A 23,452-nucleotide genomic window follows, 5' to 3' on the forward strand; every position below is an offset into this window, starting at 1 on the left:
GCACCAAATCAGAGTGAGGTCAAAGGAATAAACTTTTAGTGTTCCACAGCGTAGAGGGAGGACTAGAGTTCACAATGACCCAGTACATTCTATGAACAAAAGGGAGAAGCTAAGGCCTCCAATCATAAAGTAATGTCAAAGAAAGGAAAGGTTGGTTAGCCTGTCTTGATCAATGCATGTTGTATTCATGTATTGAAATCTCACACTGTAGCCATAAACATGCACAATTATTGTTAATAAAAATTTTTTATAAAGACGCCCATGTCCCATATTGAAGTAGCTGGGTTCAATACCCAGCCCTGGCTCCTGATTCCTCTTCCCGCTAATGCAGACTCCAGAAAGCAACAGGTGATGGCTCAAGTAATAGTATCCCTGCCACCCACAGGGAACACCTGGATTATATTCCTGGCTCCCAGATTGGAAAATGGCTTGGTAGGTTTTTTTTAAAAAGCCACACATAAACTTACCATACACATGAGCAATTCTACTTTAAAGAATATGTATAGCCAAGAAACTAAAATCAAGCATCTACCCAAAGACTTGTACACAATGCTCGTTGCAGTATTACTCATAACAGCCCAACATTATACTAACCAAAATAAAGCCAGGTACACAAAAGAGCATACTTTCTATTGTATCCCATTTATAGGAAATCTATAGAGACAGAAATTAGGTTAGTGGTTACCCAAGGCTGAGAGTGCAGTGGAGATTTACTGAAAATGGGCATGAGGAAACTTCTAGGGCCAATGAAAAGTCTTTAAAGTAGGTTGTGGTGATGGTTGCACAATTCGCCAATCAGCTTAAAATAACAAAATTGAACACTTATAATGGACAGATTTTATGACTAGAGATTTTTCATTTTGACTTTGCTAAGGATTTATCATTACCTTGACTGACTAACTTTTGAGCTTGTGAGTCCACCCAGCTTGCTATAAACTTACTCATTTCTGGGCAAACTTGCATCACATAAAAGACAGGGCTGAAACTCGTTACACTGTCCCCTGGTGTCGTTTATTCTCGGTTGGCAACAGAGCAACTTGTGCACTCAAAGTACACATCCCTTCTTGGCATACCAAAATTTGACAATGTTAGTCAATGTCTTCAAAATCTAATATCAAATAAACAGATACATTTGAAATGCTAACTCTTAAACCTGAAAGAAAGATTTCACTTTGCTCATTCAGAGATTTGGAGACAAGAGGCTACATAGTTTGCCTTTACCAGGACCAACATTTTTCATTAAAATGCAGGTCCTCTGGGCCAGCGCTGTGGCATAGTGGGTTAATCCTCTGCTTGCAGTGCTGGCATCCCATATCGGTGCCAGTTCAAGTCCCGGCTGCTCCTCTTCTGATCCAGCTCTCTGCTGACGTCCTGGGAAAGCAGATGAAGATGGCCCAAGTGCTTGGGCCCCTGCACTCACATGGGAGACCCGGAAGAAGTTCCTGGCTCCTGGCTTCATATTGGCCCAGCTCCTTGCTTCAGATCAGTCCAGCTCCAGCTGTTATGGCCATTTAGGGAGTGAACTAGCAGGTGGAAGACCTCTCCCTCTGTCTCTCCTTCTCTCTGTCTGTAACTCTGCCTCTCAAGTAAATAAATAAATCTTTAAAAAAAATTGTGTGTTCTCTTTTACCTCACAGGTTGTGCTTCTTTCTTCTAAGAGAGCACTAACCTATTTTGCTTTCATGTTGGTCGAAGGTCAAAAGTGTTTGTCATCTGTCCTGACCCCATTCAGACATCATGTGGCCTGCCTTAGAGCTGTGCTATTTTAGTAACGAGAATTATCCCCCTGGGAAGCAGGCCAGAGCAGTTGAAGAAACCAGACTGGGTGACTAATGGACAGAATCACCGTGTGTCGATTTAAGTAACTGGAATGCAGTCAGACTTCCCTGTCAGTGTACTTACACAATTGCTACTTCCACACAAGTTACGATGGGACCCCTAGCAGTACACCTGAGCGAGTTTATCCACCATCTGCCAAATACTGGCAAACCTGTTAAGTAATAACAAGACAGCCATGAACAGTAGAGGACATTAGGTTGTGGTGCACCAAATGCCTCCAATTTAAACGCTGTGATCTGCATGGACTCCTTTAGGACTCAGCCTTGAACTCCCTCTGTGTCTCTCCAGTGCTTCTGGAAATGGAAAGGAATCTGACAATAGGCATCTCCCGAAGTGCAGTGGCCAGCTGGCCCTCCCAGTCCATCTTCACGGTGGGCTGACCCTATAGGGTTGGAAGGCTCAGCCAGGCAAGGTCACTTCTAAGAGGCCTGGAGCACCACTCCAGCTCCTTAAAGAATCTGTAGGTGTCTCTAGCATGAAACCTGATGTATTGATTTGGGAGGCTAATTTATGAGCAATGTGTAGAAGAATAGCAATCCTTAGAACGTTCTCATCTAGCAACTGGATCTCCTGGCTCCTCTGACTCTTCCTATTCCCTCTCTTCAGGTTGGTTCTTCTCAGTTCCTAGAAGAAACCCCCAAGCAATCCTAGAGCATTTCTGGTCACTTCCTGAGACTCAAAAGAGTCAAGTTATGGTCTCAAGTCAGAAAGCAAAATCCCCAGCTCTATACAATCATGAAAACTCTAAGCTTGGTTTAAGGTTGAAATCCTTCCCTTCTTCCAGGTTTTGAGCTGGCCTTGTTGGCTTCTTGGGTTCCCCTTACTAATTCTGTAGACCTGGTGGCCTAAACACTGATTTCTCCCACTCTGGAGGCTGGGAAGCCCAACATTAAGATGGCAGCAGGTTTGGCTCCTCATGAGGTCTCTCTTCTGGGCTTGTAGGTGGCCACCTTGTTGAGTCCTCACGAGAGAGAGAGGGTGAGAGAGAGAGAGAGAGAGCTGTCCGGTGTCTTCTTATGAGTACACTTATGTACTAGATGAGGGCTTATGATCTCATTTCTATAAAAGTACAACTTCAGCCACATTAGGAGTTGAGATTTCAACACGTGAATTTGGGGGAAGAGGGCACACAGTTAAGTCCACACACTCACTTTCACCACCTTGCATCTCGTCCTCCAGCCTCTCTTGCACTGATAGTTTCCAGCCCAGCGAGAAGGGGGAGCGAGCTTGCCTGAAGCTGGTGGAGCCTCCAGCACACCACCCGGGCCTGGCAGACAGTGACCCACTTCCTTCTCTTTGGAGCAATGTTTCTACATGCTGCGTGTTCCTCCTCCCCCAGGAGATGCCTCTTCGCTCAGCCCCTCGGAATTCCATGGCTGGCCTCCGGCTTCTTCCTGCTGATGCCCTTCTCTAGACAGCCATCTTGGACAGACGCAAGGCACTTCCACACCAGCTCTCCAGTTCCAAGATAGCTTTTGCTGCCCAGTCAGCATCTCTCCTTTGCAGTACGCACAGGTAGGTGTCTGAATGCATCTTACCTCAGTCCCCCAGACGACAGGGGGCACATGCTTGGCTTTCTGACTGGTGACTCTGAAGCCCTTCTCTTTGAACTTGTGGGCAAGGGCACTCACCCCACTGAAACCTCCCAACCAATCCTCCATTCTGTAGCATATTTGGTGAATTACAGGTCCCCAACCTCCGTTCCAACCTCTTTTCTTGTGTGCTTTCCTTTACTGCAAAGTTACTGAAAACACTTTTTTTTTTAGATTCTTTTGCAGTTGAGTTCTAGGTTCTTAATTAGATTCTACCAATTGAATACACTTAAACAAGATTTGGAAGGCAGAATAGAGCTAGAGGTTGAGGGTAGGAGGGTCTTCCCAGGATACAAAGAGAGTATTTTTCTGCATCCATGATTCAGGATCCAGCTATTATCTTCATGGACATTAAGGGGCAGTGGCATCAGTATAACAGAGGCTTCCTTATCTGTGGGTCACAGCCATGGTAGTACAGTTTTGGCATCAATCATTCTAGAGTCCTCATGGTGCTCTCTTGACTCCTACCCCTGGATGGTGGCCAGATTAGCAGCTGCCCTGGAAGCCCATTCAAGAGTCCTGTTCTGACACTCATTTCTGTAGGCCTGGCGTAAAACCCACACCTCCAGTTTCTAAAAATTTCTAAGCTCCAAATTCCTTGGACTTAACCTCATTCTGAATAAAAAAAATACCTAGAGTGGTGTCTTCTTCCTGCACCTGAACCTGTACCTGACTGATATACCTCTCCTCTGGAAAGGGAGCAGGGAATGAAATTCACCTGCACAGCAACTGGGCTGAAACTTCCATTTTATCATCCCTTTATGCTGGCCTCTTATAACCCACTGAGGGAGAGTGTTGCATTCTGCCTTTGAAGAGTATAAATTGATCAAGTGTCTGATAATAATAATAAATAGAATTAAAAAGGAGAGAATGTTCCAATATGGGAAGCAGTCCTCACAGCAGACTCATAGAATGACAATTGCTTTAAGTAGCACTCTGATCTCAGAATCAGCCCTTAAGGCATCCTGGTCTAGCTGAAAAACCTACTATGAGAGCATTTTAGGCATGGAAAACCAACACATTGTGACAAAAAAAAATTCCTACATGAAGAATCTCTGTGAGTGAGACCCCAGTGGAAGGAAGTGGCCATCAAAAAAGTATGTACTTTTTCTCTGAAGGGAGGAGAGAACTACTTTGCTTATGGCCTTACCTAAACACTGATGGAATTTGTAGATTCAAAAGGCTTCCATAGTCTAGGCAGCTCATGTCAAGAGCCTCAGGTGGTCACTGACATCATACATAAGAGTGTTAATTGTTAAATAAACAACAAGAGTCACTGTGCACTAATTCCCATGCAAGACCTTTGTCCTCAATGAGTTGTATTATGAGAGTTAACTGTAAAACTTGTTCTCAAAAAGTTTTGCATATGTGTGTGTGTGTGCAAATTGTTGTAATCTTTACTAACTATAGAGTTGGTCTTCTGTGTATAAAGTTGATTGAAAATTAATCTTAAGGGAGAATAAGACTGGGAATGGGAGAGGGGGGAGGGGGAGGAGTGGGAGTGTGGGTGGGAGGGCAGGTTTGGTAGGAAAAATCACTATATTCCTAAAGTTGTACTTATAAAACTTGTATTCCTTAAATAAAATGTTTCTTTGGGGAAAAAAGAAAAAAAGAAAAGGGACTGATGTAATTGTTTACTTTTAATTATTGAATTTTATTATTTTATTTTAAAGGGAGAGGTCTTCCCATTCTCTGATTCACTCCCTAAATGCTTGCAACAGCCAAGGCTGGCTCAGGCTAAAGCCAAGAGTCAGGAACACCATCTGGGTTTCGAATATGGGTGGCAGGCACTCAAGTACTTGAGCCATCATCTGCTGTCTCCCAGGGTGTGCGTTAGTAGGAAGTTGGATCAGCAGCAAAGTAGCCGGGATTTGAACCAAACACTTTGATATGAGATGTAGGCATCCCAAGTAGCAACTTATGCTGCTGCACTAAATGCCTGCCCCGGCCTACTGTAATTAAAGTAGGAAATTTCATTCACAATGTTGATAATACCTTTGAAACTGAACCCCTATAATGTAAAGGCTGAACCCAGACTCTTATCTGTCTCCCTTAGCCCGAGGTGCTCTTTTCTGGCCTTTATCAAAAGGAACTCACTAAATTCAGGGAGGGGTACAGCTGGTCCAACAAGGTTCTAACCACCGGATTCAAGAAGTCTTTTGCTCCTCCAACAGATAAAACCCTGTTAGCCAGTATTGTCCAGAGGGCTTTGGTTACGGGAACTCCAGGTCCAGGCAGACAAATTTCAGGTCTGGGGCAGAATACCCCTTAGGTGTAAACCCTCAGACCAACTGAAGCCCACTTGCCTGTTGTACATTCCCCAAAGAGCATGGTGTCACCAAGCAGAGGCGGGGTGGGAGCACCACTGACCAGCCAGGAATCTGGACACCAGATGGACACACCCCTGTGCCCCAATTCCCATCTATCAGAACCATCACCCCTAACTCCTCTAGGAGCCTAGGAATTGAGCATTTGCTGTCTGGTTCCTTGCTCTGTGCTTTGCAGTAAATGCAAATACTTTCTTCCCCCACCCCGATGTCAGTGACTGGCTCTCTGTGTGTCGGGCAAGCAGACCCGGGTATGTAGAACCGGGGGTTCTACAGCAATACCTCAAACTAGCTTGCGGTACTGTTCTGCCACACCTGCATTTATGTGTCTTTAGATACTCTAGATCTAGCCACAACTTTATTTACTTGACTAATGACAATGAACTTCTCCCCTACCCTGAAATGCCCTCAATCTGCCAGGAGTCTCATCTGAGTTGGTCAGGAACTGGAAAGAGCGATTTCTCTTCCAGAAGCCTCACTCCAGCTCTTACAGGAGATGGCTGGTCGTATCTTCCCATAAGAAAAGAGTTGCAGACTTGAGACAAAGGGCAGTGGTAAGCAAAGGTTGCAAGATTTAATGAAGTAATGCATCCATCAGAACTAACGGGCGCCTGTCCAGACAGATCCGAGAGTGCCCAGGCATTTGGACTGGGCTAAGTAAGCTTGCAAAGTTGAATGGCGAGAACACACCTGACAGGCCGGGCAGGCATCTCAGCCACTGAGAGCCGAGCTGAAAGCTGAGAGTGTGATTGTCATTCAGATCAGGGCTTATAGGGAAATGGGGTCCTGTCCTTCCAACTGTTTCCCCTTATTCCCACCCTCTTCTCCTGGGCAAAAGGTGTGCAATAGGTGAGGGCCTCCAAATGGTTTATCTCCCAGTGTTATCAGACTGGGCAGAGAGGGTCCTCCTGGGGTGTCTTCCTGGAGGTAAAGGCTGGGACTACCTGGGGTATGGGCTTGACTCTGGAGTGTAAAATACCGGACTGCTTAAAGTTCCCGGGGTGTGCACAGGACTTCACAGAGGAAAACACTGGGCTCCTTCCAAGGCCTGCTTCCCTGGGCTGCTAGAGGCTCTGTGAGAGGCTGCTCCATTGCTTCCCGTGGGTGCTTTGCTCTCCTTAGGCCCTTTTCACACACATACCCTAATCTCTATCTTCCTACTGAACACAGCTAACCAACTAGCACTGCACTCCACACATACTGATTCCTGGCTAGAGTACATCCCTGCCAACGCATTGAAAACCCTGTCCCTCTGATAGGGCCGGGCCTCAAACCCAGGTGCTCTGAGTGCAGCCTCGCCTGTCCTGGGAGCAGGTTTTGAGGAGAAGGAAGCAGAGGGAGCGAGAGCACTGCAGGGGGTAACTGTGCAGTCTTCCTCGGGGCAGGGGGGAGGGGTTCTTCCTCCTTTGTTCAAACTGCCTCATGGGAAATGAGAAAAATCATCTTTGAGATGAGCACTGGACTTTCTCTGAATATTATTTAGAATACGAAATGGGGCGTTTTTGGAGACTTTGCTGTTTCTTTGGCTTGGTAATATTCTCAAAGCCAAAAATGACGTGCCTGCTGTGCAGATGGAGCTGTGAGGTTAGCACTCCGGCCCCTGCCACCCAGCTCGCTGGTGCTCAGCCTCTCCACTCTGGGTGGGGCTGCCACTGGAGCTCCGGCTGTCACGGGGCAGGAGACGGGTGGAATGAGCCCCTCCAAGGTGGGAGAAAGGTGAGACGGGGGAACGGGAAGTCATCTACCTTTTCTGTAACCTCTGTTACTGGCATGCCTAAAACCCAAGACAGCTACAGTCTGTCTTCCTAAAGCTTGCATCATGCTTTATTACTCCTCTCTGAGTCATGGCGACATTGTCTGAGTCAGTCGCAGGGCTTAATCAAGGTTGGACAATGTCCTTCCTAGGTGACTCATGCCTTCTGCCTTCTCCCTTCCTTTCATTTGGGCAACAAATGATCCTTTGACAGAAACGGGCTCCCCTGCACTCCCAGGATCTCCCCACTTTGCCCCTGTCCCTCTCTCTTCTCCATGGACGTGGAGCCTGGGGGAAGTCGGAGCAGCCCAGGCCAGCTCACCAGCTTCCTCCGTCCTTCCCTCTTCCCTTGTTTGCTGTGTCGCTTTCCTGCCTCCTTTCCTTCCATTATGTTCCCCACTGAAAGCTTCTTCCCCCTCTCAGGGCTCTTTCCGTCCCCGGGGGACAGCGGCGCTCTCTGGCTCAGGAGGGAAGACGCCAGACTGGGAACGCAGCAGGCGGCTCGGGGCTGTGTGACCTTCAACGAGTTCCTCCGTGTCTTGGTGTCCCATAAATTAAAGAGTTCCCTGTTCAGACCAAGAGTTGACGGGAACATGTTAAGATAAAATTCCCGTCCCAGCAAATTCCATTCCACAGAGTTGCTGCATTTGGAGGTAACTTTTTAAAGGTTTACTGATAGGACACTGCTGAAAGAAATAAGTCCTTCTAATGGAAAAGCAGGCATTCAGTGAAAAGCTTGGGTGGCGCCTTAAGCGGGGACATAGAACGTGAAGACAGCACTTTACAGAGAAAATGAAGACAGCACTTTACAGAGCAGTATGTGCGGCACCATCCAGGCCACATGGCGCTATTATGTCACGTATTACACATGAGTTCTAGTGTGATTAGAAAACTGTGGAAGGACATAGGCCACAAGTAGCAGTGGGAACCACAATAGGGAGATGAGATGCAGAAAGCGAGGAGGGGAATGCTTCTGGATTGGTGGACATTTTCATGAGACTGTCACTCATTAATCCCACCAATTACGTATAACTTTTGGAAAGCATCTTCTATATCCTGAATTAGTGCTATGTTAATGTGTTGAAATCTTTTAAATTATCTTACCTATGAATAAGCATCTTCCTTTGGCCTTGTTTCATAAAATGTTACTCATGCAAAGATGGTAGATCAATTGGATCAGTATGGCTAGGTGCGTGATAGATGATACATAGACAGACAGATAGACTGCCCCGCCCTGTGGGAATGTGAGAGTTCAGATGACCCCAGGTTTTTGTTCTGCCCTCCTGTAGCAAGCCCCTCCTCCGGTCCCCCCTCCCCCAGATTGCTTAATCACTAAATAAAATTGGCTTCTACTCTGAAACCTGAGCAAGCCACAGAGCTCATCGTATTGAGGGAGGAAATGGGGTTAAAGTTGGCGGTCAAGTGGAGATCCTGAGTTGTCTTTCCCTCATTTGGTTTAAACCAGAGTCTGCTGTTTTTTATCACTCACGCATGCCCTGCAGAACAGGTCTAAGCTCTGCCGCATGGACTGCGGCTTCTACAGAGTGATTTCCCCCAAGTTCTTTATTTCAAACCTCTTAGTTTCCTTCCAAGCAATTCCAATGTCACACGAGGTCAACTGTGGTGACATTGTATACTGAGTTCACCAAAGGAAGCAATTTCCCTCTGATTCTTTTCACCAATGGAAATCCCACGAACCTGTTTGTAGCCAGCTCTGGTTACACACAGACTATTGCATCAAGACACATCAGTGTGCACACTCACAATCACAACTTTCACTTACTACACACTCCCAGGATCACCTGGTGCCTCTTTGACACTAGTTTCCCCCTCTCCCCACAGCCCCGCATCAACGCCCTAACGAGGAAATCAGGGAGAGTAATGGGGCAGTGTGATTTCCTCCTCCTTTCCTCATTCCGCCGCACAGCTGAATTCAGCCATGCACCCTCTTTCTCAGGGTCCTAATGGAAGACAGCTGAGCATAAACAGGCCTAGGGCTGGCCTGACTCTGCTTCTGCTATCCTTGGCGCACAGGAGGGTGCTTGGCCAGGGAATGGGTCGCCAACTTTGAGTCCCTGGGCTCATGGCTGGTGTTGGTGTTGCCTTCTGCCAAGGCATGGGAGTCACCAAAACGTATGAGTGTGTGTCTAGTCTCTGCAATCACGTGAGACTGAGGTGGTATCTGTTCTACAGTGACAGCACCTTTCTTAAGGCCAACAGTGACCATGAATGTTAATGTCATCATTTTTTTAAGGACTTGTTTATTTATTTGAAAGGCAGAGTTATAGAGAGGCAGAGAGAGAGAGAGAGAGAGGTGCTCCATCTGCTGGTTCACTCTCCAGATGGCCACAATGGCTGGAGCTGAGCCAGTCTGAAGCCAGGGTCCAGGAGCTTCTTCCGGGTCTTCACATACAGGTGCAGGAGTCTAAGCACTTGGGCCATCTTCTACTATTTTCCCAGGCCATAGCAGAAAGCTGGATCAGAAGTGGAGCAGCCGGGACTCGAACCAGGACCCATGCCAGCACTGCAGGCGGCGGCCTTACTCTGCTAACGCCACACCACTAGCCCCAAATTGTCATCATTTTTTAAAGCACGGGTCTGCCTATGAGCTGCATGTCTTTAGATGCACAGCACCCTCTTTCTCAGGGTCCTGCTGCCACCTCCTACTGGACAGTCAACAGCTCCTGCCCAGCTCTTTGCTTCCTTTTTGATGCCTCTAACTTTCTCACATGAAGTTCAGGAAAATCACCGAGAAATCCCAGCCTAGCTCACAGACCCTGCCGCACTTCACACAACCTGGGACCTCCTTGGATGCCCTGGCTCCAGCACCCTCTCCACCTGGACGTTGAGCGTCGTCCTCCTGGGACTCCTGCCACCCTGGCTGAGCCCCGCTTCAGCCCTGCCGCAGCCCTTTGCACCGCTCTCAGCTGCCTGGGACTTCCTCCCTCAGCCTCTTCCCTCCACCAGTTCCGTTCCTCTCCTTGGCTCCAAGTCTGCTGGGAGGCGCCTCCCCCGGCCCCCTCACCAAAGTTGCCCCTCCTCCCTCTCCTTTGCAGCTTCCTACATTCTTCTCCAAAGTGCCTACGTCGATGATTGTGTGTCTATTGTCTACTCAACTGGTTGACTGACATCTCCCTGTCGGAACTCGTTATGCTTTGTATCCCAAAGGTCCAGTTTAGAAACCATCAAAAAGGCCGGCGCCGCGGCTCACTAGGCTAATCCTCCACCTTGCGGCGCCGGCACACCAGGTTCTAGTCCCGGTCGGGGCGCCGGATTCTGTCCCAGTTGCCCCTCTTCCAGGCCAGCTCTCTGCTGTGGCCAGGGAGTGCAGTGGAGGATGGCCCAAGTGCTTGGGCCCTGCACCCCATGGGAGACCAGGATAACTACCTGGCTCCTGCCATCGGATCAGTGCGGTGCGCCGGCCGCAGTGCACCAGCCGCGGCGGCCATTGGAGGGTGAACCAACGGCAAAGGAAGACCTTTCTCTCTGTCTCTCTCTCTCACTGTCCACTCTGCCTGTCAAAAAAAAAAAAAAAAAAAAAAAAAAACACATCAAAAACCCCCGTGGTCTGGGGAACCCTAGCTACCAACTCCTACCTGGCTGCTATCAGCAGCAATAGTTGTTTAACATTCCTGTTGACATCAGCAGCTTCATTTTACTGAATAACGTGACAACAGTCTACAGTCTGAGAGGCAGGCATTTTGATGCGGCAGAGTAAGCGGCTGCTTGGGACGCCTCCATTCCTGTATCAGAGTGGCTGTTTCAGTCCCAACTCTGCCTGAGATCCAACTTCCTGATGATAGGCCTGGGAGAAGTGCTTGAGCTGTTGCCAAACACGTGGAAACTCAGATGGAGTTCCTGGCTCCCAGCTCCCACCTGGCCCAGCCCTGGTGGTTGCAGGCATTCGGGGGAGTGAACCAGCAGATGCAAGACAGAGAAGAGATGGAATCTCTTTTTCCACCTTTCAAATCAATGCATCTTTAAAATATATATATATAGCCTCATCATCTTCGGTTAAAGTCTAATAGGTAAAACTTGTAAGTCTCTCTCCAGGAGTGCAACAAGGAGGTTAGGATATAGAAAACAGCCAGCTTTCGGACAAGGTGTGGCCGAGCTGCCCTTTGTGCCAGTTGGAGGGTGCGGTAGCCCTTCACCCTGTCATGAGCAGAGACCAGGGTGTAGCGCCATAGACAGGATGCAGAAGCACGACGCCACTCTTGCAGCTCAGACATTTGCACAATGACCTCATCATTTTATTTGAAACAATAAGAACTCCAGACTCCCTAGAACATCTGAGCTCAAAAACACTAAGGAGAATAACACTCTAACCGTTATTCTCTTTAAAACTCTTGGTGTCAGTACCTCCTTCCACTCAAGCACATAATCAGTGTGAGCTCTTAACAATACACAAATGAAAGCATTTGAAAACAACCCGTTGACAGTTATTTAGCTTTCACAATAAAGTCATTAGCATGCCTGTGACGAGTTAATCAAAATCACAGCAAAGAGTTGCTATTTTATAGAGACTTGGATTTGACATTCAGAAAAGCAGGCGTGGAGCTGTAACAAGATGTGCTTCACGTTGGCTACCTGCTTCCATGCTTTGAAAAAGAAAAATGAAACAGTCATGAATTTTCACTAGAAGGCTAATTTAAGATAAGGGCCTGTTGCAAATCTCACTTAACCAATCACATGATGGACAGATTGAACTACGACTACGGCCCCAGCAAGTGCGAGGCATGGTCTTGGCCTTCGAGAAGCCTACACGCAGAGGGGAAAGGCTGTGATGTGTTATGTTTATTACATGGGCAAGTGCCTTCTGTCGTGTATCAGGTCCTTGCCAGTTCCGAGTTCTCTCTAAGACTTGACAGGCGTGGTTGCCCTTCACCCTCGCAATCACCATCACGTGCTTTTCACAGCAATTTAACATGCGTGGCCATGGACGCTCAGAGCGATTCACTGACTTGTGTTCACAACTGCGCGCCACAGCTGGGATGCCACTCACAGCTGCCTGGCTCAAAGGCTCAGAGATTTTTTTCCCACCATCAAAATGGTGCCATGATCAGGAGCAACTGTGTGAGGATCTCTCTCCAGGAGTGCAAAAACAGGACCAGATGGGTGAGATTAGGATCTGAACTTCATGTGCAATGGGCTATGTCCGTTTTGTTGCCTGTTGTGTTCCAGGGAGCCAGGACAGGGCCCGGCTGTGATGAATACCGGCTGGATGATTGGCCTCTGACAGGTAAATGTTGAAAGTCCCAGGGCAGAGAGTCGAAGAGGAAGGGGGGAAAGACAACTCCCAGGTGTGTCAGATCCAGGGAGCAGCTGACTGGTGCCACTGCTGTGTTAGAGCCGGCTGGAATCAGCCCTCAGACACGCTGGCTAGCCTTGGAAACTCAGGCGAGGGAGGTGGGGAGGTCACTTCCGGAAGTCCCGGTTTGCAGCTGAATTTTGTAAGCTTCTTTAAGGCAAATTTCTCTCCTAAAGATGAATCTCTCTTTTTTTTTTTTCATTTTATTTTTCTGAATTTTAATTATTTGAGGGGGAGAGAGAAAAAGAGAGAGGCAGACTGAGACAGAGAGCTCCCATCCTCTGGGTCACTCTCCAAGTGCCCACATGGCCTCTGGCACAGAACAAAAGGTGGCCTCGGTGAACTCAATCCAGGTTTGCCATGGGGGCTGCAAAAACCTATCACTTGAGCCATCACCACTGTCTTGCCAGGGTCTGCATTAGCAGGAAGTTGGAGTCATGAATCAGAGCCCAGAACCAAACAGAGGTACACAGATGTGGGACATGCCACCTTAACCTCTAAAAACTTCAGAAAGCCAAGTGATTGGGCCAACTATTTAAGGGCTGGATCTGTTGGGCTGGATGCTTGCCCTTGAACCCCCCTCTTTTTTTTCAAGATTTCTTTCTTTATTTGTTTGAGAGGCAGAGGCAGAGAGAGAGAGAGAGAGAGAGAGAGAGAGAGAGGTCTTCCATCTGCTGGTTCACTCCCCAATTGGCCACAACGGCCAGAACTGGGCCAATCCGAAGCCAGGAGCCAGGAGCTTCTTCTGGGTCTCCCACATGGGTACAGGGGCCCAAGCATTTGGGCCATCTTCCACTGCTTTTCCAGGCCATAGCAGAGAGCTGGATCGGAAGTGGAGCAGCCAAGACTCGACCAGTGGCCACATGGGATGCTGGCACTGCAGTTGGTGGCTTTTCCTGCTACGCCACAGCACTGGCCTCTGAACTCCCTTCTTGAAGTGTAGACACAGACTTTGAAGCAGAAGGTGGAGGCCTACCCCTGAGGCATATTCCCCTAAAAGGGGCTCTTAAGAGAATTTCGCTTTGGTCACTTTATCGACTCTAAGTGCTGTAAGAATTCGGACGCGATGAATTTGGTGCCATGTGTAGTCCCCCACATCCAGGGTGTCCCGACTGGTTGTCCTGTGACAGTATGCCAAGCTAGGATACTTAGCTAGGATACCTCAGGTCACGCTGTGGGGCTGGAGTCCAGGGGCCCACTCTATAGGTGAAAATGCCTGCTGGGTACAATGTTAGTGTAAATAGGCCCGAGAATGCCATCGGTGACTCCAGCACGAACAGTTTCAGCTAGGTGGGTGGGGGAGAGGCCGGTCAAGCAGGAGTTGAAGAGAGAACGGTAGGTGAGGAAACAGTGATACAAGCAGGACAGAAGTCAGAGGGAGGTTTGGGGCCAGAGGCCCATCTGATCAGGGCGCATCGCTCTCAGCTCTGAGTTAGCCAGCTAGGAGCTAGAAGTAGCTCTGTTCTCGTGCAGGGACTCCTCAAGGGCCCATGAAGCAGCTTTGCGGGGGTATCGGGATGGCAAGTTGGGAAGAGACACGGGCCCTCCTGTGCATTTCCCAGGAGAGACGTTGCAGAGCCTTCATCAGCTTATCAAGAGACCATGATCTTTCAATGTCGATGAGACGTTGAGCTGATCTAGGCTTCTCCTCCTCCTCCTTCCCTCCTCTTCCTCCTCTTTCTTCTTCTGTTAAAGATTACTCTTAATTTCAATGCAACAAAACTGAACCTCAGAAAACCAAGGTTATGCAACTATTTAAGGGCTGGATCTGGATGTGCCGCGGAAATACACAGATGACCTCATCTCTGAACGCCTCCCAGATGCCACCCCGCGGAGGACAGCATGGTGTTCTACAAAGACTCGGCCAGAAGCCAGTTAGGCAGCTGTCCTTTGAAATCTACTCCACTTAGGGACCGTCTAATCACTGCAGCGCACCGCGGAAACAAACAATACCTGAGGATGAACCGGGTCCACTTCCGGGCCCGGGATATTTGGTACCGATCAGGGCTGCGGTTGGGTAGGGGGGGATATAGTGCGCAGAGCTGGTGGGCTTCCCATCCAGTGCACCGGTGGCTGTCTCCCACCACCTTTGTCACCAGCCGCTGCCAGAGCCTGCGGGCTCCCTCCTCGGGCACTGCTGTTGTGTGCAGGCCCAGCTCGGCGTCGGCGGTGCTTGAAAGCAGACGGCGCGGGGCAGCTGGGACCCCGGAGCCCACTATGGCTGAAGTCCAAGCTGCCAGGAGTGCAGGAAGTGTGCAGAGATTTCGCTGTCCTGGAGGACCACACCTTGGCTCGAAGTCTTCAGGAACAAGAGATTGAGCATGACTCGGGCATTGAACTTGCAGCTTAGCCTTTGGTCCAGCATGACCTCCAGGTGGCTAAGCAGCTCCAAGAGGAAGACTTAGGAGGCCAGGCTCAGCTCTGGAAGTGCTACAAAGACCTAGAACAACAGGCTGTGAAACTGCTCAGGAAATTCAGGAGAACGGACCATAGAGGCAGAGAGAGGATGCATTCAGGGGAAGAAGGATAGGACATAGCTCGCCTTTTGCAAGAAAAAGAGTACTAGTGTTGTGTCCGATATGAGACCCTCCCTAAAACAACCCACAAAAGGCAGGCTGGATGCAACAGCAAGAGGATTTATTACCAGCTAGCTGGGGCTCCCACCGGCACCTACGACATAGCGCAGTGCTGAGGCAAGAAGCCCGCCCCTCCCCCTCCAGCATTTTATGCACTCGAGTGAACAAGTACATACATCACTACACACGTAGGCGAGTTCCTTATTCCTTAGATGGCAGTTAACTAAATTTATGCATTTCATTGCTGTATTTAAGCAACTTAGGGGCTAGGTGTCACACAGGAAGGCGGAAGAATCTAAATTCCAGGGAGAGTTTCACTCCCGTACCCTTAGGCCTGTCTTTTCTGGCTTAAAATGAAGCCTGTCATGGAGGAACAGCGGTTCTCGAGACAGGTCCTGAAAGCTCCTGAGACCAAGATTTTAATATGTTGCCCCGTATTTTATATCATTTAATCTTAACATACTACATACTATTAAGTCTTAACTTTAAATATACTTCATCTAAACTAGCTTACAGTTTGAATTAATTATTCATAACTGAATTCCATACTAGGAAGAGAAAAGGCGAAAGAAACGCATTCCAGAGTTCTCTGAAACCAATGCTCATGGAGACAGTTACTATGCACAGATGGAGGAATGAAGCCACAAGTAATGAACGATACTGTGTCTACTCCACCACGAGTAACCCAGAGGTATCAGGAATGGTATGATGCCGAAATAGCCAGAAAACTGCAAGAAGAAGAACTTCCGGCTGCCGGAGTTGACACGAGAGCAGCTCAGGTAGCCAGGATGAAGAGATTGTTCAGCATCTAACGGCCGAAGGAAAGAAAGCCAAGGAGGGAAAATCATCTTTGGAGAAAAGAAAGCATGACCGGGAGAGGAAGCTAAAGTCAGCTAAACCAGCTCTTGCAGAGTCAAGAGAGAGTGCTGCACCTCATCGTTCTAAGAGTGAGAGGCCAGCACAGCCACCACCACCTACCACGACAGAAGCTGAGGCTAGTTCTGCACCCATTTTACAAAGCAGCATAGGCCACCTGTCATTTCTCAGAAGTAGAGACCTCTCATGAAGGAGTCCATTACAAGCAGTAAAAAAAATATCTAAGAATCCGCCTCGAACATGGACTCACTGTGATGATACAATGCATTCCCCACTTTTTCCCCCTCCATTGTTTGCAGTCCTGGGATTAATCCTCAGGCTTTTCTTCCTGACCATAAATATTTTTAATTCATTTCAAATGTTTTAGTTATCCCTGGTCACTTGGCCAGTGTAAGAACATGTGGTTTCTAATGGCAACCTCTCTGCTGCAGATCCTGTCTGGGATACAGCGTCCAAGAGCTGTAAAATGCCCTTTAGTTAGATATGGGATGTTGGTCTCTGGGGACTAGGTTTTGTTTAGCAATTAGAACTATATGGCGATGAATGGACAAAGTAAAATATGTTGGGATGCATTACAGAATACAAGAATGTAAGAAGTAAAAAGCAAAACGAAACAATACCCGAACCCCATTGGCTCAATGCAATGAAAGCTTTATGTGTTTCTCCTTTTCTCCATCCCATCAGCTGTGAATTGTGGTGCTTTCTCCCCAGGCATACTGCACTGCCTCTGGTTTGTTTCACTGAATGTCTCCACCTTCTTGGAGACTTTCGTACTTTGAGGTACACGATGAAAAAGTACAGGGTCTTCAGGCTCATGGAGGGTGCTCCGGCCCCCCTCCACCCACAGTCCATCATCTAGACATCTAGATAATTTTATTCTTTATAGTTTCAGTGGTTTTTTTCTTAATTACAACATAATTAAAATGTATCGTCATGGGGACAGCAGCGCGGCACAGTGGGTTAAGCTGCCTCAGAAACACCCAACAGTCTGGGATATAATCTTCCAGATTCCTGCGCTAACAAGGGATTAAGGCAGACAGAAACATGGAAGGAAGCCAGGGCTCCAGGAGAGGGAGAGCTTGTGTGGAGAGGACACGGTCCACCACCGGGGAGGCCAGAGGGAGTGCACCGCGTTAGCACCCAGAGGACCAGGTGGGCAGTGTGCGCCATGAGGGATGGAGCTGGCAAGGACTTTGGCCAGTGTGTGTGTGTGTGTGTGTGTGCGCACCCACCTGGACATGTGCACACCGGGACATCGTAGAAAGAAGTTGGATCACACCATGCTTTCTCTTCCACAGCATCTTTTTCTACATCGAAATCTTCCCACGTCAGTACATTCAGATACAGTTCATTATTTTACTTTTTTTATTTTTTATTTTTGACAGGCAGAGTGGACAGTGAGAGAGAGAGAGAGACAGATAGAAAGGTCTTCCTTTGCCTTTGGTTCACCCTCCAATGGCCGCCACGGCCGGCGCACTGCGGCCGGCACACCACGCTGATCCGATGGCAGGAGCCAGGTACTTCTCCTGGTCTCCCATGGGGTGCAGGGCCCAAGCACCTGGGCCATCCTCCACTGCACTCCCTGGCCACAGCAGAGAGCTGGCCTGGAAGAGGGGCAACCGGGACAGAATCCGGCGCCCCGACCGGGACTAGAACCTGGTGTGCTGGCGCCACAAGGCAGAGGATTAGCCTAGTGAGCTGCAGCGCCAGCCACTTCATTGTTTTAAAAACAGCTATGTAGTACTCTATTATGTGGATAGACAAAATTTATATACCTATAGATAAATATCTGAAACCTTCATTTCTAAGATTGACATTGCCAGGTCAATAGCTACATGTATTTAAATGTTGGTATTATGGGCAAAAAAAGAAAAAAAATCTCATTTTAAATATCACTGAGGTTGAACACCTTTTTACATCTTTTTGTCTACAGGTATTAGGAATGATACCTGTGAGTTACTAGGCTCGTGTGCCTTAATTCTAGTTGCCTGAGATCAACCACCTCTTTGGGCTAATGAGAATATTACTGTAGAGCTGTTTCCAGTTTTGTTTTGCTCGTGGCACTAGGATTTATCAGGATGCGCCTTGGTGCAGGAGCTGCGGCTTGCTTGTGGTGCTACTGGTGTGTAGAGCCTGGACATTCTACCGATCCATCGCAAGCCACGGGAGCAGGAAGCTGACATCATGGCCAGGCACAGCCCCTTCATCTGACACCTGGTTTTGGACTTCTCTTCATCAGTTTCGGCTACCACGCCTTCCCTGTGTGTCAGCAGGAAGGAAACGAGCCAGCCTTTCTCGGGCCTGGGCCCAGCATCCATGGGGTCTGTTCGGTCAGAGGCATCGGCTGCTCCACTTCTGATCCAGCTCTCTGCTAAGGCCTGGGAAAGCAGTAAAAGATGGCCCAAGTCCTTGGGCCCCTGTACTCGTGTGGGAGACCCAGAAGAAGCTCCAGGCTCCTGGCTTTGGATTGGCATAGCTCCAGCCGTTGCAGCCAATTGGGTAGTGAACCAGCAGATGGAAGACCTCTCTCTCTCTCTCTCTCTCTTCTCTCTCTGCCTTTCCTTCTCTCTCTGTGTAACTCTGACTTTCAAATAAATAAATAAATCTTTAAACGTAAAGAAATAAATCTTAAATAAATAAATAGAGGGACATTGCTGACCACAGCATCTTCCACCACAGTAGCCAGGAGAGGATTCCATCCCCGCTGCAGAGCTGTGTGCTTTCACCTACCCACAGGGTTTGCTGTGTTGGTTGCACAGTGGAAGTCAGGGCCTTCCATACCTTGGAGTCATTTTGTTGCCTTTTTATGGAAATTCCAAGACACTAATGTTCTTTCCTAACCAGCCTTACTTGTTGTTGGCCTTTATCCATTGGCCTCCTCCACCTTGGTCTAGGAACATTAGAACTCCTAGTTTCCACAAGTAATTGCAATGCTTTCAAGGAGGTCTGGGGTGTGAGTTCAGAGCAGCAGTTACTATTCCATTTGGGATGCCCACATCCCTTACCAGAGTCCGGGCTTTCGCTTGGGATTCTAGCTTCTTGCTACTGTGCGCCCTGAGAGGTAGCAGGTGATGGCTCCAGTGCTTGAGTCCCTGCCACCTACATGGGAGACTCAGATAGAGTCTGGCTCCTGGCTTTGCCTGGGCCCCACTGTGGACATCTGGGGACAGACTCATTGGATGGAAGCTCGCTCTCTCTCTCTGTCTTTCAAAGAAATACAAACTTAAAAGAAAAAATTTATTTTTTTTCTTCTCCCCCGGTGGCTACCAGGCCCCAGGGACACAGTTCTCGAGTGCAGCCAGAGACCAGACTTAGGGCTTAGGCTAAATTAAAGCACAGAGCATCTGTCTGCTTCAAGGAGGCGAAGCTTCCAGGCCTGGGATGATGACAATAAAGCCACAGGGTGCACGGGTCAAAAGAAAAAAATTATTAAAATAGGATGACATTAAAATACTTTTCAAGATTGCTTTGGGCTTCACACTTTCCTTTTCTATTGATGGAGTTTTGGTTTTCTGGGAAGGAGATGTATCTTTTCCTCCAAATATGGCCTGACTTCCTACTTCATCTTCACAGTTCTCCATCAGCAACCAACGCTGGTCCTGTGCCATCAGCAATCCAGATTAGCCCATATGTCTCTTCCAACAGCATTGCAGTGACACTCACACCAGATCTCCCCCAACTTTCTTTATATCTGGTCTGTAGCTGGGCAAACTGAAAGAAATACATGCTCCTAGGAAATGTGCCAGCAGCTGCTGTCAGCGGTGGGAAAGGAAAACACAGTAAGGAATTATAAACACAGAGGTAAGAAGCCATGGGAATCCCACCACAGCGCCAGGAGTGTTCAATGCTCTTCAAATCTCAGAGTGTAGAGTGAAAATGCCCTTTGGATGAGACACAAGCCAACCTTCTCATTTTCTAGCTTAGACCAATAGGTGAATGGGCAGCTGAGGTGGCCCAGCCAGCAAGTGGCAGAGCTGAACAGTGGGTTTCCCGACTTCTGCTCCACAGTCTCTGCTCCTACAAGGTTGCCTCCTTTCCGGAATGAATTGAAAGAAGAAATGTACTTAGAATATACATGTATTGTTAACCCCAGCAGTCACTTTAGCGATCATTCATCACAAGTCTCAAGGAGATCAAGGGGCTTGCTTAGGCTCCCAGGACTGATAGGTGTAGGCCAATCATGGGGCACACATGACACATCTTCTCGTTGTCCAAGACGGCTCTCTCCACCAAGTCCCTGTGGTATCCCCCAGCAGAGTCGGTGGGAACAGTTCTGAAGTATCTGACCGTGGTGGCTGCTCTTAAAAGCAGTGAAGTAGTCAGAGGCCCCTACCCCAAGTGCACTGAGAAAACGTTAGTCTATTCTTTAAGATAGTCTAACCATGCACCTTGTGTCTGTGAACAGAAGTCGTCCTTGAGATGCTATTGGGCTTTCAGTTTGTCTAATAATGTGTGCATTCAAAAAAGCTATATTTTATTCTGTGGTAGTAACATATTTCCCTTCTAAGTTAGGTTCTTCCATCTTTGAGGAAGACTAATGCAAGTGAGCTTGAGACGAGGGAGTTTACTACAAGCACTGAGGGAGCTCCAGGGACCGAGCTGGCCTAGGAGCCATCAGCCCCAGGGACCAGCATTCTCTCCAGCCCTTTCTCATGGCTTCTGTCCCTCCCTCCACTTCTGCTCGGTTCTTTCTCTGTCCCGTGCTCATTCTGCGTGGTACAGCTTTCTGAACTTTCTCAACTGTGGCTTTCGCATGGTGTTTGCTTGTCACGTCCCTGACTCTCCTTCATGGTGCAGTGGTATGAGAAAAATCAAACCCCATTTTGCCTCCTAGACTCTCAAAACACAGAACGGACGCTCCCGTGGCCAAATGTTGGAAGTGGGGGAGGGGGGATTTTCCCCACGCACCAAACAAGTGAATGGTTCTGCAGCCGATGCCTGCGGCGTGCTCTGCTATTCAATCCACTTGTGTCACTAGCTACCCGGAGGTCACCTCAGGTCCAGAGGCTGAGACAGGGCTCAGTCACACGAGACTGCCCATCACTTCACTGTCCACCATGCGTCTCAGGTGCACGCTTCTAATGGATCAGCCATAAAGGAAGGTTGCCCTCTTCATTACCCCATCCTTGGGGCCAGTTCATTTGCAGAAGCCAGAGGGGCCATGTGGGCTGGCTGGGTTATGACGAGGGCTGTCACAGAGGATTCAGATGAAACACACAGCAGGTAGGACAGAGCTGCGTGCCCCTGCGGGCACAGCACCCTCTGGGAATCTGCACGCATTCCAACGTCCAGAGGCTCTCGGAAGTCAGTCCTTTTGGATTTTTATGGAAGTTCTGTTTCATAGACATGATTGATTACATCGTGCGTCATTGGTGCTCAACCTAACCATCAGCCCTGCTGTGAGTTTGGGGGGTGGGGCTAAAAGTCCCAACTCTAATCCTTAGTCTGTCCTGGGCCCAGCCCCGGTCCTGAAGCTCCCTGAGGGCTGCCAGTCCCCAGTCACCCAGTCATCTCGTTAATATACAAAGCAACACTGACCTCCAGGCGGACTCCAGGGTTTCAGGAATGTGTGCCAAGAAACAGGGATGGAGACCAAATACGTGGTTCACAAAGGCACAGCGTTCTTATAGCCTCTACTACTGTGGCCATGGGTTCAGTTCTTTCTGTGTTTCTACTTCCAGTGTTTGAAAGACAGAGTCTCTTTTTAAAAAAAAAAATTATTTGTAAGTCAGAGTTACAGAGAGAGAGGGAGAGACAGGGAGAGATCTTCCATCCACTGGTTCACTCCCTACATGGCCACAATGGTCAAGGCTTGGCCAGGCCAAAGCCAGAAGTCAGAAACTTCTTCCAGGTGTTCCATGTGGGTGGCAGGGGCCCAAACACTTGGGCCATCTTCTGATGCTTTTCCCGGGCATTAGCAGGGGGCAGCCAGGACATGAGCCAGCTTTACCCACTACACCGTAGTGCAGCCCCAAGACAGCCTCTGAAGGGCTCAGCTCATCTTTTGCACTAGGACTTAGGCCATTGTTACTCCCCAGTCTGCAAGATTGGCTATTGTTGGTCAAGTGTCCATTCATGCATCAATCAGAAATAGTCAAGGAAAGAGTCCATCACATAACAAATTATCTGGCAATTGGTGGGGCAATTCCTGTAAAAGAAGCAGGGCACGTGTTTGGCTCAGTGGTTAAAATGCAGCTTGGGGCACCTACATCCCATGTGGGAGTGCCTGGTTTGTGTCCTGGCTCCATTTCTCACCCAACTTCCTGTGAATGCACAGGGATGCAGCAGATGTTATCTTAAGGACTTGAGTCCCTGACACCTGTGTAGGAGACCTGGATTAGGTTCTGGATTCCTGAATTCAGCCTAGCCCAACGATGGATGCTTTGGGCATTTGGGAACTGAGCCAGTACATGAATTTTCTGTCTCTCTCTTTCTCTCTCTCCCCACCCCACCCCCCGCCTCCCTGACATTCGATTAAAGTGAAAAAAAATAGAAAATTAAGGAGTGACAGAGGCTTCATAAAGATGTATAATGCATCTTCTTTTTAAAATGCATCTTTTGGGCCGGCGCCGCGGCTCACTAGGCTAATCCTCCGCCTTGCGGCACCGGCACACTGGGTTCTGGTCCCGGTCGGGGCGCCGGATTCTGTCCCGGTTGCCCCTCTTCCAGGCCAGCTCTCTGCTGTGGCCCGGGAAGGCAGTGGAGGATGGCCCAAGTGCTTGGGCCCTGCACCCCATGGGAGACCAGGACAAGTACCTGGCTCCTGCCGTCGGATCAGCGCGGTGCGGCGGCCATTGGAGGGTGAACCAACAGCAAAGGAAGACCTTTCTCTCTGTCTCTCTCTCTCACTATCCACTCAGCCTGTCAAAAAAAAAAAATGCATCTTTTGGCCAGCGCCACGGCTACGGATAATCCTCTGCCTGCGGCGCCAGCACCCTGGGTCCTAGTCCTGGTTGGGGCACCCGATTCTGTCCCGGTTGCCCCTCTTCCAGTCCAGCTCTCTGCTGTGGCCAGGGAGTGCAGTGGAGGATGGCCCAAGTGCTTGGGCCCTGCACCCACATGGGAGACCAGGAGGAAGCACCTGGCTCCTGGCTTCAGATCAGTGCAGTGCGCCGGCCCCAGCGGCCATTTTGGGGGTGAGCCAGCAGAAGGAAGACCTTTTTCTCTGTCTCTCTGTC

At 48.8% G+C, this 23,452-nt stretch overlaps 1 pseudogene; it reads left to right on the plus strand.

Moving 5' to 3' along the window:
- Window positions 1-15,763: 15,763 nt before the first annotated feature.
- On the plus strand, window positions 15,764-16,486 carry LOC100342404 (coiled-coil domain-containing protein 50 pseudogene; annotated as a pseudogene).
- The last annotated feature ends 6,966 nt before the right edge of the window (window positions 16,487-23,452 follow it).

Source organism: Oryctolagus cuniculus, chromosome 14, assembly GCF_051225735.1.
Source record: "Oryctolagus cuniculus isolate XC-2025 breed Fujian yellow rabbit chromosome 14, ASM5122573v1, whole genome shotgun sequence".
In the NCBI taxonomy this organism is placed as follows: Eukaryota; Metazoa; Chordata; class Mammalia; order Lagomorpha; family Leporidae; genus Oryctolagus; species Oryctolagus cuniculus.